The sequence below is a fragment of the Leptopilina boulardi genome, unplaced genomic scaffold, assembly GCF_019393585.1.
Source record: "Leptopilina boulardi isolate dan_hultmark-lab unplaced genomic scaffold, ZJU_Lbou_2.1 LbouV2_312, whole genome shotgun sequence".
Classification (NCBI taxonomy): Eukaryota; Metazoa; Arthropoda; class Insecta; order Hymenoptera; family Figitidae; genus Leptopilina; species Leptopilina boulardi.
Genome location: NW_026137877.1, coordinates 292,853 through 310,304, shown reverse-complemented (window position 1 = coordinate 310,304; position 17,452 = coordinate 292,853). Strand labels below are relative to the sequence as shown.

Here is a 17,452-nt window from a genome sequence, read left to right as displayed (position 1 = left end):
TTTTTGTTTTTTATACTACCAAACTTTATTATGAATAAATTTTACCTATTAATTTAGAAAAAGGTTTTTATTTTTTATACAGATTAAACTAAACTTCCATTTATTAAATAAATCCCGAGAATTAAAAAAAAATTGTTAAAAATTGAAAAAATTGTTATAAAAAGATTTTCGAAAACTTTTATTAATTTTTTAAAAGATTTACATATAGAAGTTATATATTTTTTTTTTTTGTTGAATTTCAAATTATTCGTTTTCAATATTTCAAAATCTCCATTAGTTCATTTTCAGTGATTTTTCAATTTCGATATTTAAAATCGAGAATAGAAACAAAAAGATTTAGATTACTTCTTGAAAGTATAAAATTTAGAAAATTTTGTTATATCAATGAGTATAAATTGAAGTCAAATTAAAAATATAGGGACAGGAAAAATATGTTATAGAAAAAAAAAATAATAATGTCAGGCCAAAATGTTTTACTGCAAAAAAAAAAAAATATAGTTACATAGAGAGACGCTATTTAATTCGGGGTAGAATTAACCCTTCTGTCGCCCCGAGCGACACTTGCCACCCATCTTAATAATATATATCCCTTTTGTGACAATATTGAGCTCGAAAAAACAAGGAAAGAGATGCAAAAGGTTTGTGTAATTAAAAACAGTAAAAATTTATCTCTATTTTTATTTTGGATTATATAATATAAATCAGTTGTTTTTATGTTTACAAAAAAAAAATATTTTACGGAAAAAATTTACAATACATTATTTACCTTTTTTATTGTTTCAATGTTTATTTATTAATTTAATGTAATTATTCTATTTTTATCAATACTATTCTACTGTTTTGATATCAATATATTACAATACAAATATTAGTATTTTTCTTTTATAAGAAATCTATATATTTATTTTTTATTAATTAAATACAGTGAAAGAGAGATTGTTGCGATATATATATGTATATAACAAACATTATTTCAAATTAGGGTCAAGTTTTTATTAATCATTGTATCTGTATATTCGTGAGTTTGTTCATTCAGTATTAATAATGTCAAAATAATTATATTCTAAGCTATATAATTACATTATCGTGTACAAATTTCAAATAAAGGAAATAGTGTTTGCATATTAATTAATTGTACTTCTCGCAACTTTATTTGAATAAATACTCGTTAATTATATACTGTTTTATAATTAATGGAAAAATATTTACATTGAAGAACGTTAATAGTGAGTTGAGGTCAGAAATAGAGAAATTTTTTTGTTTGAAAAATAAAATTAAACATTCTTTTTTTCCGGGAAAATTTTTGTTCGGGAAAGGAAAATAATATATTTTAATTAGAATATTCGGAAATAATAGAAAACAAATTGTAAATTTAATTTTTGAACAGAATTTTCTTCTCATTTTGAGATTTTTGTGCAATTATAGAAATTTAATATTTCTAATTATATAATGTATACTGAAAATTTATTTCAGATGTTGTATTACTATTTTATTGCGAAATATATCTTAATTAATTATATAATATAATTAAAATATGGTATTGTAATTAAAACATGGTGATTTCAATTATTATTGGGTTTCAAATAATTATATTAAATTTCAAAATTAATTATGTGAAATAAATATAATCCCTATTTGTGTTTGAATTATTAAATAAAATTCTATTTATATTTTATTATAAAATCAGTTTTATTTTTATACTGATAATTAGCGAGATATTTTCTGATTGTAACAAACCGGTGGCAATTAATAATTTTCAGATAAAAAAAAATTTGTTTTTAATAAATTTATTTTTAACATATAAAAAATACGAATATAAATGTAAGTTTAATTATAATGCTTTGTCTGATTAAAACGGTGTTTTACTACTGAAATCACAATTAATGAAAAATTACACAAAACTGTTTAAGAATTTTTAACCATTTGTCTGACTAAAACAATATTTAAATACTGAAAACGTAATGAACAAAAATATAATAACTCCAAAATTGTAGCGATTTGTCTGACGAAAACAGTATTTTACTACTGAAATAAAAATTTATAATTAGCTACTCGAAACATTTTAGGAAATTGTATGTCTGACTAAAACATTATTTTACTACTGCAAATGGAATTAATAAATAAAGTAACTGCAAAGTTGCAAAAAATTGTTACAATTTGTCTGACTAAAACAGTATTTTACTACTGTAATAAAAAATAATAAATATAGTAACTCCAAAATTGCAGAAAATTCTATTTGTCTGACTAAAACGGTATTTTACTACTGAAATCAAAATAAATAATTGCTTATTTCAAAATTTATAGATTTTGAAATAATTGCTTATTTCAAAATTTATAGATTTTGTAATTTCTTGTCTGACTGAAACGGATTTTTGCTACTGCAAATGGAATTAATAAATAAAGTAACTGCAAAGTTGCAGAAAATTGTTACAATTTGTCTAGCTTTCTGACTAAAACGGTATTTTACTACTGAAATCAAAATAAATAATTGCTTATATCAAAATTTATAGATTTTGTAATACCTTGTCTGACTGAAACGGGTTTTTACTACTGAAATAAAATAAAATAAAATTGATATTAAATTTAAAATTGTTGAAATTAAAATATTTTCTTTGACTAAAACAGTGTTTTACTACTGAAATTAAAATTAATTATTAGTTACTTCAATTTTGTTATGTCTGATTAAAACGGTTTTCACTACTGAAATAAAATAAAATTAATAGAAAATTCAAAATTGTAAGAATTGAGACGTTTTCTCAAACTGCAAACAATTAGTAAAATTTAACTAATTCGAAAGTAAAAAAATGAGTCATTAATTCAAATTAGTTAAAAAATTTTTACTAAAATTCAGAGAGTTTATTAAAAAAAAAAAAATCCGCACTTTGAAAATTGAAAATAAAATAATTCTTTTTTTTTTGGATAATTATATATAATTATTTCAGGAAGTATATTTTAATGTCTTTATTATAAGAAATTTTACAATATCGACAGAATTTACAAACATTCTATTGAGTCGGAAATTCCAAAATAAATACCAAAATTGAAGCAACCAAATATATATCATCTTTTAAGGATTGAACAAGACGTCAGGTGAATCTATAATACCAGTAGATGAGATCGTTCTCTCGGGAATGTTATTTCGGTTATTCTCTACCAATTTAGAGGTGGGGGGAAAGGGGGGTAGGCATTCTCGTTAAATGCACATATATATATATATATATATTGCTCGCTTAGATATTATATGCATATCATAAGTTTGTTAACGTTAAACTCTCCCTATCGAGAGGCACTATATTACCGATATTGGTTTAGCAGTGTCGATATGCAGCAGTCGGCACATTTGTATCTATGCGTTGAATTTAAATTGCTATATATAGATTTGTAGTTTCTACTAGTATACACTATACGCAATATCTTAAAATGTAGGGGAGAGAGAGAGAGAATATCGTTACCGGAAACTGGAACGTGAACTTTACGCAAAATACACTTCCTAAATCGACAATCGGGATTCCATTGTTTCATTAAGGATTACTAAAGCCTGCGGATTTTGTAACACTCTCTCTCTCTCTCTCTCTCTCCATTCTCAACTTTGGTGTGGGATAAACATTTTGAAAAGAAACAAATCGTTACATCGATTTAGTGAGCGCGCTAGAGAAAGCAAACACTTTATACTCAACTACATTTCCCCCCCCCCCTCATTCTTGTTTTCCCTCTTTTCCCTCTCAAAAAAAAAAGTCCATATCTATACATACAGGTTGGCGTTGAGCCCAAATATATAAACTTTGCAACTTTTATAAGCCAATATTCCTTTCATATCACTGACCTTTAAATTGAACATATTCTATTTATACGGATATTTAATTCAATTTTTTCATAAGCGTATTTCGAGTTTCTATTTTGAGATAACAAATGATATATACAAAAACTAATATATTATATTTAAATTTATTCATTCAGTTGATAGTTGAAATTTTTATAATGTCGAGTCTTATAGAAATATTTGTTTTGTCTGACTATAATTGGGTTTTACTACTTACGAATACTAGTAATAGAATTGAGATATTTTAATATTATGTGTCTGATTGAAAAGGTGTTTTATCTACTTAAAATAAAAAGTTAACAAACAATAATTATAAAATTATAGGAAATTAATAAAATATACACAAAACTGTTTTGGAATTTTTAATCATTTTTCTCTGATTAAAACAATAATTTACTATTAAAAACGTAATTAATAAATATAACTACAAAATTGCAGAAAAATTTTAACGATTTGTCTTACTAAAACAGTATTTTACTACTGAGATCGTAATAAATAACTTGTCACTGAAAAATGCGGGAATTCATAAACTTTAGTCTGACTAAAACGGTGTTTTACTACTGAAATTAAAATTGCAGAAAATTGTCACAATTTTTCTGACTAAAACAGAATTTTACTACTGTAATAAAAAATAATAAATATAGTAACTCCAAAATTGCAGAAAATTCTATTTGTCTGACTAAAACGGTATTTTACTACTGCGAGATTTAAATAAATAAACTTGTCACTTTAAAAAAGAATTCCTAACATTTTGTCTGACTAAAACGGTTTTTACTACTAAAATTAAAATTAATAATTATCTATTCCAAAAATTGCAGAAAATAACAATATTTTGTTTGACTAAAACGGTTTTTACTACTAAAATAAAAATTATAAATTAGTTAGTAAAATTATTGTAGGAAATTATATAAAGTTACATGTCTGACTAAAACTGTATTTTACTACTGAAATCAAAATTAATAATAAGTAACACAAAAATTGTAGGAATTTTGAATGTAAGTCTGACTAAAACGGTGTTTTACTACTCAAATAAAATAAAATTAATAAAAAATTCAAAATTGTAGAAATTAAAATGCTTTTGTCTGACTGAAACAGTGTTGTACTACTGAAATTGAAAGTTATAATTAGTTACTCAAATTTTGCACAAATTAGTAATGTTTTGTCTGACTAAAACGATTTTTACTACTAAAATTAAAATTAATAATTATCTATTCCAAAAATTGCAGAAAATAACAATATTTTGTTTGACTAAAACGGTTTTTACTACTAAAATAAAAATTATAAATTAGTTAGTAAAATTATTGTAGGAAATTATATAAAGTTTTATGTCTGACTAAAACGGTGATTTACTACTCAAATAAAATAAAATTAATAAAAAATTCAAAATTGTAGAAATTAAAATGCTTTTGTCTGACTGAAACAGCGTTGTACTACTGAAATTGAAAGTAATAATTAGTTACTCAAATTTTGCACAAATTGGTAATGTTTTGTCTGACTAAAACGATTTTTACTACTGAAATAAAAATAACTAATATAGTTATTTAAAATTTTGCACAAATTGGTAATGTTTTGTCTGACTAAAACGATTTTTACTACTGAAATAAAAATAACTAATATAGTTATTTAAAAAAATTTAGGAAATTATAATGTTATGTTTGACTAAAACAATGTTTTACTACTGAAATCCAAAAAAAAGTAAATAGAAAATTCAAAATTGCAGGAATTTGTAAAGTTTCGTCTGACTAAAACTGTATTTTACTACTGAAACTAAAACTAATAAATATTAATTTCAAAATTACAGTTTGTAATGCTCTGTTTTACTAAAACTGTCTTTTACTACTAAATTAAAAATTGTCCGATTTTTTAAAGTTCCTTTTGACATAAACAATATGCAAAAAAAAAAATTCTCATTTTATTAATCTCAAATTTAATAATAAAGTCATCTGCATTCGTATATTTTATTTTTTATTCCAATATATTTTACCAATATACATTTTATCAAAATAAAAAATAAATTCCTGCAATTTTCAACTGAATTAATTTTTTTTTTAACTAATTTAAAAACGTAAGAAGAAAAATAATAATGTATGGAAATTTATTCTGAAATTTAGAATAAAAATTTATATTCAAAAAAAAAAAAAATTTTTTTTGATAAAAATTGCGTATAAAAGAGGCAACAAAGAAAATTGACAGTGATTTAAATTATGTAAATAAAAATTCAGATTTATATATATATAACAATATGTATACATAGATATTTGATATATTTCGAAGAAAGAAGAACTTTATTATTTAATTTTAAGAAAGAGTAAACACAATTTTTCTCGACATGCTGTTTACATACTTTTTAAATTATTCAAAAGTTAAAAGGGAAGGCAAGAATAAATTGAAAATTTAATAAATGCGGTTTCAAAACTTTAAACATAAGAAAATGGTGGGGAGGGAAAAGAGAGAGAGAGAGAGAGGGAGAGAGTCCATAATTTTATCTTCCCTCCTTTCTCTATACCTTTCGTTGTAATGGATTTTAATTGCTTTCTAGAAAGAACAAAAGAAATTCGGTGAAAACTTTTCCTTTTAAATTCAACAGCATACACCCTAAGAATAGAATCCTATTTAAGTTTCAAACTTAAATTCCACCACACACATATTCACAAATCGATTCACCATTGAAAAGAAGATTTTTTTTTTTTTATTTATAAACATTTTCGCGAATTGAAATTACAGTGACAAATATATAAACAAAATAAATAAATACACAAAAAAAAGAATTCAAATACTCGATTACTTGAATGTTATAAAAAAAAATATTTACTTGAACCAAATAAATATTTATTTAATAATCAAATAAATTTTTTTTTTCATTGTATAGTTAGAACGAAATTTACTTTTTTTAAAAAAAAAATATTGCAGAAATTGTGCGAAAAAAAAAAATTGTATAACAAATAAAGAAGAAAAGTTATGTGTAAAAGATTTTTCTCCATGTCTAACTGAGACATGACTTTTTCCACTTGGTAAAAAGAAGTCTGGAATTTTCACTTGAGAAAAGTGCTGAACTTGCTTTTTTATTTTCAAAACAAAAAAAAAATGGAAAAAAGTGATTGTTTTTGTAAAACAAAAGTGTAAAAAATTAATTTTAAAATGAATCCTCCGCAAATAGGGGCAAAAAAAAAGGTCCAAAACATATTCTACATATGTACATTTTATAGAAAATGATAAAAATAATAAATGAAATTGCCAAGTGTTTTAATGAGAATAGAGAGAGAGTAAAACAGAAATGAAGTTTCAGAAATGCATTTCTCTCTTTCAATTTAATAAAATGTGTCTATAGCTATGTATGCTCTCCTCTATTCATTCCATTACATATTTAATTAAAAATAATCTAGCCTTTATTAAAAGTCTTCAATTAATGTTTATACATATAGTGCGCATTATTAAACCAATAACCTAGTATATATATATTTAATAAATTTTAATTGAAAAATTTAAACTTTGCATTTTCACACCTATATAGAAAAAATTACAAAAAGCAAACTGTAAAATTTTCTCATAGTCGCAGGTCTTTATAACAAGAAAAATCTCATTAACACACGTTTCAAAAATTATTTTCTTATTGCTACTTTTAATTTTACTTATAAAATTTAAATTATAAATTTTTAATTAAATATAAATTTTAAATTCACGGTACCCTGGAACCAATCTCAATCCTCAAGAAAAATTCCTGTTGCAACTTGTTCGGGGTACCTGAACTGAATATTTTCCAAGAAAAATCAAAATCCGTCGGGCGCTTTTTTTTTAATTGTGATTATAGCGCCAAATAAAAAAACCTGGTTTTTATAATTATTTAAAGTAAAATTCAACTTCACATGGTCAAATTTTGTTCAAGAAATTATACAAAATAAAAAATTTTCTGTAGAATCGAAATCTGACATTGGCTTTCGAATTTAAAGCAGAGGAATCCCAGAAAATACGGAAAACTATAAATATTCTAAAAACAATCTCACCGTAGCGTCGTTTTTTTCCAAATTGTCTGTCAAATTTTATAAAAAATAGAGCAATTTCAAAATTTATCGTTTCCCAATAAGTAACAGTTATTTTTTCAAATTTACAAAACAAAATATTATAGAATGAACATTTTTTTGTCAGTGATTAAAATTTTGAATTTAAAAGTTAACAAAATCTAGGTTTACAACGTTTCTACTGATTTTAAATTTTCTGATTCAAATTTCCTTTCTGTTATTAAATATATAAATAGTCAAAATTCTATTGTTCGATTTTTATTACAACTTTTTTTTTCTACCGGAATTATGATTTTTTATAATTTCTTGGAACAAAATTTGACCATGTGAAGTTGAATTTTACTTTAAATAATTATAAAAACCAGTTTTTTTTTTTAATTTGGCGCTAAAATCACAAAAATTGAAATTAAAAAAAAAGCGCCCGACGAATTTTGATTTTTCTTGTTGGAAAATATTCAGTTCAGGTACCCCGAACAAGTTTATTTAATTCAAATAAAAATAATTTCTCTCAAATAAATATTTATTTGACTCATGTAAATATTCATTTATTTCAAGTAAACATTTATTTGCTTCGAGTAAATATTTATTTAGTAAACAATTATTTGAAAATTAATAAATTTTTTTTTCCACTGTAAATTTTAATAAATTAATATAAAATTTTCAATAAGTGAAATAAAAAAAAAAAATATAGAACTCTTAATTTATATTTACTTAAGTATTAAAAGTGATAAAATTGAATTATACTAAGAGATATATAGTAAATTATTCGTGACAAGTTCTCGCGCTTAGAATGGAAAATGGGAAATTCGTGCTTTGATTTACACTACACTTATGCCAACGATTCTTGATATGAAACGTTGAACGTGTGAGTTTGTGTGTGTTTGGGGGGGGGAAAGCCCCTAAAGACATGTGGTGTAATTTATAGAGGAACCGCCTCTGAATCACTTCATGAAGTGTCTACAGTCAACGAGAGTAAATTGTAGAAGGTGGCTGGTGATATTAAACCCTGGTACGTTATTCGCGCACACCTAACTTTCAACCCTAAACCAACCTAACACTTTCTTGACCGACAACCGCAAACAGATTGTGTGAAGTACCACAGTTGTCTTATATGAATAAATACTTCACATTGCTACTGTTGAGTTTACATTTATTAGCTAAACTTTATTCAACAATAATAAACTCAATTATATTAATTTTAATTTAGATTTCAAATTTTTATCGTAAATTCTTTTATTTTAATTTTATATTTTATTTACACTGAACAAAAAAATTTATCTAATTCAAATAATTTGACTATATTATCAAATAAATATTTATTTGTATTAAATAATTTTTGTTTCTATCCAAATCATTTTTATACGTTGCAAATAATTTTTATTTGTATATGAAATAATTTTTATATTTGAATCAAATAAATTTTTATTAAAATCAATATAAATTTCTTTATTTAAAATAAATAAATTTTAATTCATTCAAATAGAAAATTATTTTGTTCAGTTAAATATTTATTTGATAATAATCAAGAAACCGATTATTTCTATCAAAATTATATTTGTATAAAAATAATTTTTATTTGATTCAAATATTTTTTTCTTTCTATCGAATAATTTTTCTTTCTATCAAATAATTTTTCTTTATAGATCAAAATGCTTTTTTATTTAAATCAAATAAACTGTTTTTTTTAAATCAAATAATTTCTATAATTGAAAGAAATAAAATTTTTAATTGACAAAAATAAAATTTATTTTGGTTCAAGAAAATATTTATTTGACAATTGAATCAAGTATAGCCGATTATTTAAATTAAATAATTTTTTTTTCATATTATTAACTTTGCAAAAAATTTAGTATTAGTTTTTTATTTTATGGGAAAATAATTTGAATCTTAAATTTGATATTTTTGTAAATTAAAATTTTACAATTTGCTATTTACTTTTATTATAAAATTAAAGTGAATAAATAAATATATATATTTAATTTCTATTTTCAGAAAATATTTTTCTATAAAATTAAAAAAAAAATTATTATTAAAAAATTGTTAAATAAAAGTTTCATTGTGAAGAATTTTTATTTAGTTTTGTGAATCACTAATCTAAATTTAATGGGCAAACAATAAAATTTTACTATTAGAGAAATGGAATTGTTTTTTGTATTTATTGTCCTCTATATAGTTTATCTTTTAATTTACTATCAAACAATCTATTTTTGTTTCCTGTAAATAGAAAAATTTATTTAATCTAGACAAATAGTGAATTTATTTAATAATATAAAAATAGAGATACAGGGCAAATAATACTTTCTTTTTTCGAAGTACAAATATTTGTTTATTTTTTTTTTTTATTGAAATTGAAATCTTCTAATATGATATTAGAAAGAAACTAATATTATTATCAGTATAATATTTCACTTTAGTATAAATAAATAACTAAATGTTTTTACATTTAGAATTTTTATTTTACAAATATCAAAAATTTGTGTTAATAAATAAAAATACTAAATGAGGAAGGAAAATTATAAACAATCAATTAATTTATTTGAAAATCGTTAAAAAAATATTTTTTATCATAAAATTATAAATGGAGAAAAAAACATATAAACTTGACATTCTTGATATAACTTTATTGTATATATATTGTATATACTTTACAGAAAACATATTAAACTTTTAAAGTAATGTGTAATAAACTTTTTAGAAAGAGGTACTTTTTATAAAGTTTAGTTTTGTTTTCTTTCAGCGGAAATAATTTTTTTTTTTACGATTATAAAAATGTTTGAACACATTTTTTTTTCTTGTAAAATTTTTCATAAAAAAATTATTTTTTTTTGTTTTGAAAATTCCATTTTTTTTTCTATCAATATTTGTGATTGGTTTTTTATATAAATATTGACAATTGTTTCGAATATATTGGTTTTTTTTCGGTGTTTTATATATATATATATAGTAAATAACATTTATACAGAAAAGAGAATTTTCTGTAGAGTTAGTTCATGGGAAATATTTTTGAAATAAAAGTTTTGTGAGAAGTCTAATTAGCGGTCGATTTGTACTGCCAAAAGTTTTTACTAACTTTTACCCCTCCACGTGCACAGCTGTTTGGCTTACCGGCCTTAATGAAACTGAAAGATATTTATATACCTTGAAATCTGAATATTTTTTTTTTATTATTAAATTTTTAGCAGTATTTCGCATGGAATAAAGCAATAACCATTTTTTTCGTGTGTGTGTGTGTGTAGCAAAGCAATCTAGTAATGATGCAAGAAATTGTATTGAAATTGAGGAAAAAATGTTTTGAAAAACAAAAATAAATTGAATATATACGTTTTTATTTATTTTTTTAATTGTATAATTAAAAGAATTAAAAAATTAAATTTTTTTGACTAGAAAATTTTTTTTTTTTTTTTCTGAAAAGTTGGTAACTTTCTTATCAAACTATTTCTTTCTCTCTTCGCCTCCATTGATAGCAACACTTTTGAGGAGAAAAACTTTTTTTGACTTTTCTTTAAAAATTGTGATTTCAACTGTACAAACAGTTTTCAAAACAAAAATTTCATTTTTTATTTTTGTGAAGTCGGTATTAATTTTTACTTTCTGTTATTTTAATTATTCATTTATTATTTATTGCTATACATTTTTCTGAATTTCTATTTTTTTTCTTCATATATTTTATTTGATTTCAATTATTTATGAATATAATTTTTAATTACTTTTTTGAAATTTTCTTTTTGTTTGATATTTTGAATATTGAAAATGCTTTTTTTTGTTACTTTGTTATTCTTTTGCATAAAGAATTAAAATTTTAAATATTTAAAATAAAAAAAAAAAACCCCAATTTTTTCTATGCAAAAAATACAATTAGAGAAAAAATTTTAAAAAAACAGGTTTTCAATATTTTGTATAGTTTTTGATACCAATTCATTTTGAAAGTGATTTTCAAGAAAAAATATTATTAATTTTGAAAAAATATTTATATATATTTTTTTCGAATGAAATTTCAGTAAATTTATATCCCCTACTTTGTGTCTCTGATGTGGTTCTATTGTGAAAGTAATAATGTATAACGTGTGTAGGGTAATTAAGAGAGGAAATTTGCATTAAATATATAACTCGAAAAATTAATTTCCCTAAAATAGTGTCAACAGTATATAGCCCTTTGAATATTAAATATAATTTTTGATAATTCAGTAACAGAATAGAAAGTTTAATATATGTACAATATATATATAGAGTTTGTTTGAAACGATATATATATACACAAAACATGGATAAACAAAATCATTAATAACGCCCTTCATTTTGGTGACACGACTTGCTCTATATACTCGTTCAACAAAGTGGCTGTTTACCTCCGGCATCATATCGGTTATCCGACTGTTCCCTTTATTGGTGATTTATGAAATATCTCTATCGTTAATCTTTCTGTGGTCTGTTTTGTAGAGGTTGGATTTGAGGAAGGGGTGGGGGTGCAAATAAAAATTTGTCGTTGTTATTGATCACACAAATCATTCTTTTTTTTCAATTTTTTTTTTTTCTATATATAAATGTGAATGAGGTGCTTATTAAATTTAAATATCAATTTCTGATTCATAAAAAAAAATATATATATACCTATATATTCTGCATTATTCAGATCACTATATAATTCTTATAGAAATGCTTCATATATTGATAGATTTCATCTGTCGAAATAAATTTTCAATTTAAATCTAAGAAAGCATAAAGAAATATGAATAGATATCGGTAGAAACGTATATTGAATATTAAGTATATAATGTACTATGAAAACCGAGCAGTCCTTATTAAAAATTTGAAACGTTTTTAGGAAGAAATTTATATTTTAAATTTCTATATGAAATAGATAAAAGGTATATAGTTATATAAATAAATTAAATTGTTATTTGAAATTTTATAACTAAAAGAATATAATAATTTTTAATTATTCTTATATTTAGAAAATTTTATAAAATTCCAAAAATGAATATTAATATTAAAATCTCGAAATAAAATTAATTTTTTAATTAAATTATCATTTAATTCAATTTAATTTAATTTTAATTAAAAACTTTAAAAATGTAAAATTTTTAGTATTTATCCAAAAAAAAGAAAACTGTTTCAATATTGTGTGAGACACAATTTTTTTTATATGTATTTTCAAATTGATATATCAATTTTACAATGTTATTAAGGGGACATTTCATGCAACCAAGCAAAGACTGTTTTGAAACATGAACTACTTGCGGTGGTTTGAGGATCGGTGTACAGGTTTATAAAAACCTTCTTTGAAACTTTTTACGGTATTGGTTTTCAGTAGTGGCTTAGGTATAATGAAACTTTTATTTATTTTTATTATTTAAAATATATAGTCAATGAAAAAATACATATTATAAATGTAATAATACTTTAACTAACAAAAAAAAAAAAATTCCACCCACAAAAGTTGTAATTTTATAAATATAAAATTTTTAATAATTTTCAAAACAAAACTATATTTTGTGAAGATGAAAAAAAAATTATTTGTCTAAAAAACAATTTTTTTTAAAAATAATATTAATTGAAAAATCATTTACAAATTGTCATTGTGATTTTAGCAGAGAGTATAATAAAATACCTAAGAAGTTGAATGTTTTTTTAAACACGTTTTAAATAAAGAAAAGAAAATGTGATTTTTAAAAATACAGGTTTCCATTGAATAAAAAATAAAACACAAACTGTTGTTGCATTTCTTATTTATAGATAAAGACGAACCCGAATTCATCAAAATTTGAAAATATAATTAATTTTTAATGTGGAAATTCATTACTATTAAATTGTATAGAAAATAAATTTACAAATTTAAGATAAAAATCTTATTTATTAGTATATTTATATGAGTTTAAAATAATCGCATATAATATTTATAATTAATTGCTGATAAAACATATTAAATAAACTCTCTTTCTCTCTCACGAATTTAGTATAACTTTATTGTGTATTTAAACTTCCCGTTTCAAAACCCTTTCACAAATATTATACAAGTTTAGATATTTATATAGTATACACTTTCTTTGAAAGTACGATAAACTCGAAGTTTATTTTTTTTTTTTTTCCCCATGAAACTCAAAGCTATTTTCAAAATTGTTTTTTCATTATAAAAAGTAATGGTTTTATGAATAACGCGCGTATATTCACATATGTGAAAATGTATATCTAATAAGGTTTAGAAAAAGCTACATACGTTGAATTTACATATAACGTAAAATTTCCAATAAATGTATATATATATATATATATATAGAAAAGAGAATTTTCTCTATTTTGCCTCAAGCATTTCATTTCGTTTCTATTTATTCTTTTTTTTTTGGAAATGACATATTTTTTTTTTCTGAAAATTGGATTAGAAAGAAAGGGTTTTTTTTTTTGAGAATAAAATTTCTCTGTATGTATGTGCAATATGAAATTTGTTATCAAGAAACTTTATCGCTGGCAAATGTCACAAATACTTTTTTGGCATTTACTTTTTTATCTAAATCTTTTTCTTTATTTCAGACTTCTTTCGTTATAGTATATAGGTATAAAGATATAACTAGTTAAGCGAGCAGTTTCCTGATAAAATCGTTAGTAAATCAGGATTAGAAAGGAAAGCGAACTCAAGATCAGATTGCGATTCATTCGTTCACACGTTGAATTCACGAAGACGAAGTAGCTAAGTTAAGAAAGTTTGTTTTATCCTTCCCCATTGGCACAAGACTTTTACGGATTATTTAAAAGTGTGTTAAAAATGCAGACAGACAAAAAAAAAGGGAGGGGGAAATTGCGCGCGCGAGAAATGTGGATTAACGGTGGAAGAATAAAGAAAATTAGTACAAAATTTGCATGAAAGAAAAACTTTTTTACTTTGAATTAAAAAAAAAAAAAAATAATAATAATAATAAAAAAGTTTATTTTCTTTGATAAATGCCATTTTGAATTTTTAATTTTTATTATAAAAAAATAGTTTAAAAAAAACATAATTTTTTTAGAAAATTATTAGTTTATAATTTTTGAATTTCTATAAAATAAAAATCGTTAAAAAAAATAAAAATTATAATAGCATCTGTTGGAATTTTATTAGAAAACAAAATAAATACTTACATAGATGAATATTCAATTATAGTAAAAATAAATAAACAAAACTCTCACGGAAATAATTAATGTCGAGATGTATATATAAAATTAGAGAAAATTGTTCAGTGGAATTGAAAATTAAATCAAAACTTAATTTTCCTATTTCGTGTAGTTAATATTAGAAATCGGATATTAATTTTTTTTTCGATGAAAAGGACAATTATTTTTATATTGATATTTGTTAATCTAAAATTAATTTTAATTATACACTATAAATATATTTGTGATAAGATTCTATATTGATTTTTAAATATTTTCGTTCGAAATCTAAGTATTATTTAAAAAAAGAAAATTCAATTATTCCCTTTAAACAATTTTTATATATTTATAAAAAATTTATACAAAATTAAAATATTTTAACACTAATTAAATGGATTATTTTTTTTGAAAGAAAAAAGAGGTGGAAGTTTTTCTTTTTGTTTAAATAAAATAAAGTTTGAAATTAATTTTTTTTTAAATTTTGTAATAAGATTTGTTAATAAAAAATTTTTTTTTATTATTCAGGGATAAATTTTAAATGTTGGGACTGTTTTATTTCACGCAAAACTCGTGAAAGTTAATTAGGAGGAAACCTTTTAATCGAAGCTACAGGTTGACTATGTGGTAAAAAAAAAAACACAAATAAATTAATTGAATGATATGTATTCCTTTTAAAATACAATTACATTTTTATCCAAAAACGCTAACTGGAATATCAATATTGTAAAATTGAAATATTTTGACCAATTACATTTATATTGCAATAATGATATACATATTCTCGATCAATTATATTTATACTTTTTATTAAATATTTCTTTATCAATTTTCTTTCATATAATTATTATATTTTTCAAATAAATCTTGGATCTTATTATTATTATCATCATTATTATTTAAATAAAAAAAAAATTATAATATAATAATAATATTGTTAATTTATGTTAATTTTTAATAAAATTTTATTCGGAAGATAAAAAATTGCACATCAGAAATAACTGGACATAAAAGTGCAGTGATGCATGTGGTTAGTTTACATTAGAAATTATGTGATATTTTCAGCTTGATATATCTGTGTAAATTTACCACAGTCATGGAAATTTAGAATAATCTTGCGTGCGAAATTTATACAATAATTTATGAATAAAATTATTACATTCAAATATATATATATATATTGCTTTAAAAGATGAGTTTATTTTTAAATCAATCAAAATAATTTTGAAAAAAAATTTTTTTTGTCATTTATTTCCAAAAAAGTATTTTTTAATTGAAATTTATTATTATTTAATTGTTCCAAAAGAAAAGGAAAAATTTTTTTTTATAATATATATATAGTAAATTAAACTCTATATTTTAAAAAGTTTCATATTTTTCTATATAAGAATAACAAATGTAAGGGAAATAAAATTTTGATGTCTTTATTTTATTTACATATATCAGAAGTAAAAATTTTTTTTAAAAAAATATTTCCATATATACTTTAAAAGAAGTTTTTTTTTTCTATAAAGTAAAGCTGACTTTAGAAATGGAAAGAGTAGTAAAATTTTATTCTTTATATATATATTTTTTTCTATATTGTTTGCTTGCTTTATATTAAAAAAATGTTGTTGGATAAAAAAAAGTGTTTATTTTATTATTTTGAATAAATTATTTTTGTGATAAAAAAAAAATGGTAATTATATATAATTCATAATTTATAATACGTAAGTTAATGAGTTTTTAATATAAACAAATTGAGCTGTATATTAGAATTCAATTTTACGATAAAACCGGATATAGTAAAAAAAAAAAAAAAAAAGTAAAACGACTAAGACGTCCGGTTTTATGTTTGCGATCTGGAACGTCTCATGAACTCTCAAGGAACATTTTATGACGGTTTTTACAGTGTTCAAAAGATGCTTTTTAATATTATATTACTTCCTATTTAAAAAAAAAATATTCTTTTTTTTAATAATTTACAAATTTTTTTAATAATTTACAAATTTTTTAAAATTTACTAAAATTTCCCCTGAAATGTTGAATTCTATCCATTAATTAAGTATAACAATTCAACTGGTCCATGAAATGAAGGATTTGAACAAGAACTAAAATTTAAACAGTCCTATTCTTTCTTAACAAGTTTTACTTGATTGCACTTTGTTTAATTTAAATACTCATTGTTTAATCAATCTCAAGTTAAAATCTTAACTAACTTTTTTTTTCTTTTTCATTCAAATTAGTCGAAAAAAAATATTTTGAGAGATAAGTTTTTTTTTTTTTTTTTTTTTGAACCAAATATACTATTTTTTTTGTATTAACACAATTTTTTGGTTATTTTATGTAAAATTTATTTGAATCAAACAAAATTTGTATGATTTAATAAAAATTTGTTTGAATTAAATAAAAATTTTTTTCTAATTCAAATAAATATGATTTAAATAAATATATTTATTTAATACACAAATAAACATTTGGTTTATTTTAAAAAATTTTTTCAAACGAAGAAAGAATT

General features: G+C 21.7%; 1 protein-coding gene across 1 annotated transcript in view; it reads right to left on the bottom strand.

The window, feature by feature from the left end:
* LOC127283853 (acid sphingomyelinase-like phosphodiesterase 3b) overlaps positions 1 to 17,452 on the bottom strand; it is a 34,162-nt gene that overhangs the window by 15,399 nt on the left and 1,311 nt on the right. The gene's annotated exons all lie outside the window — the stretch shown is intronic.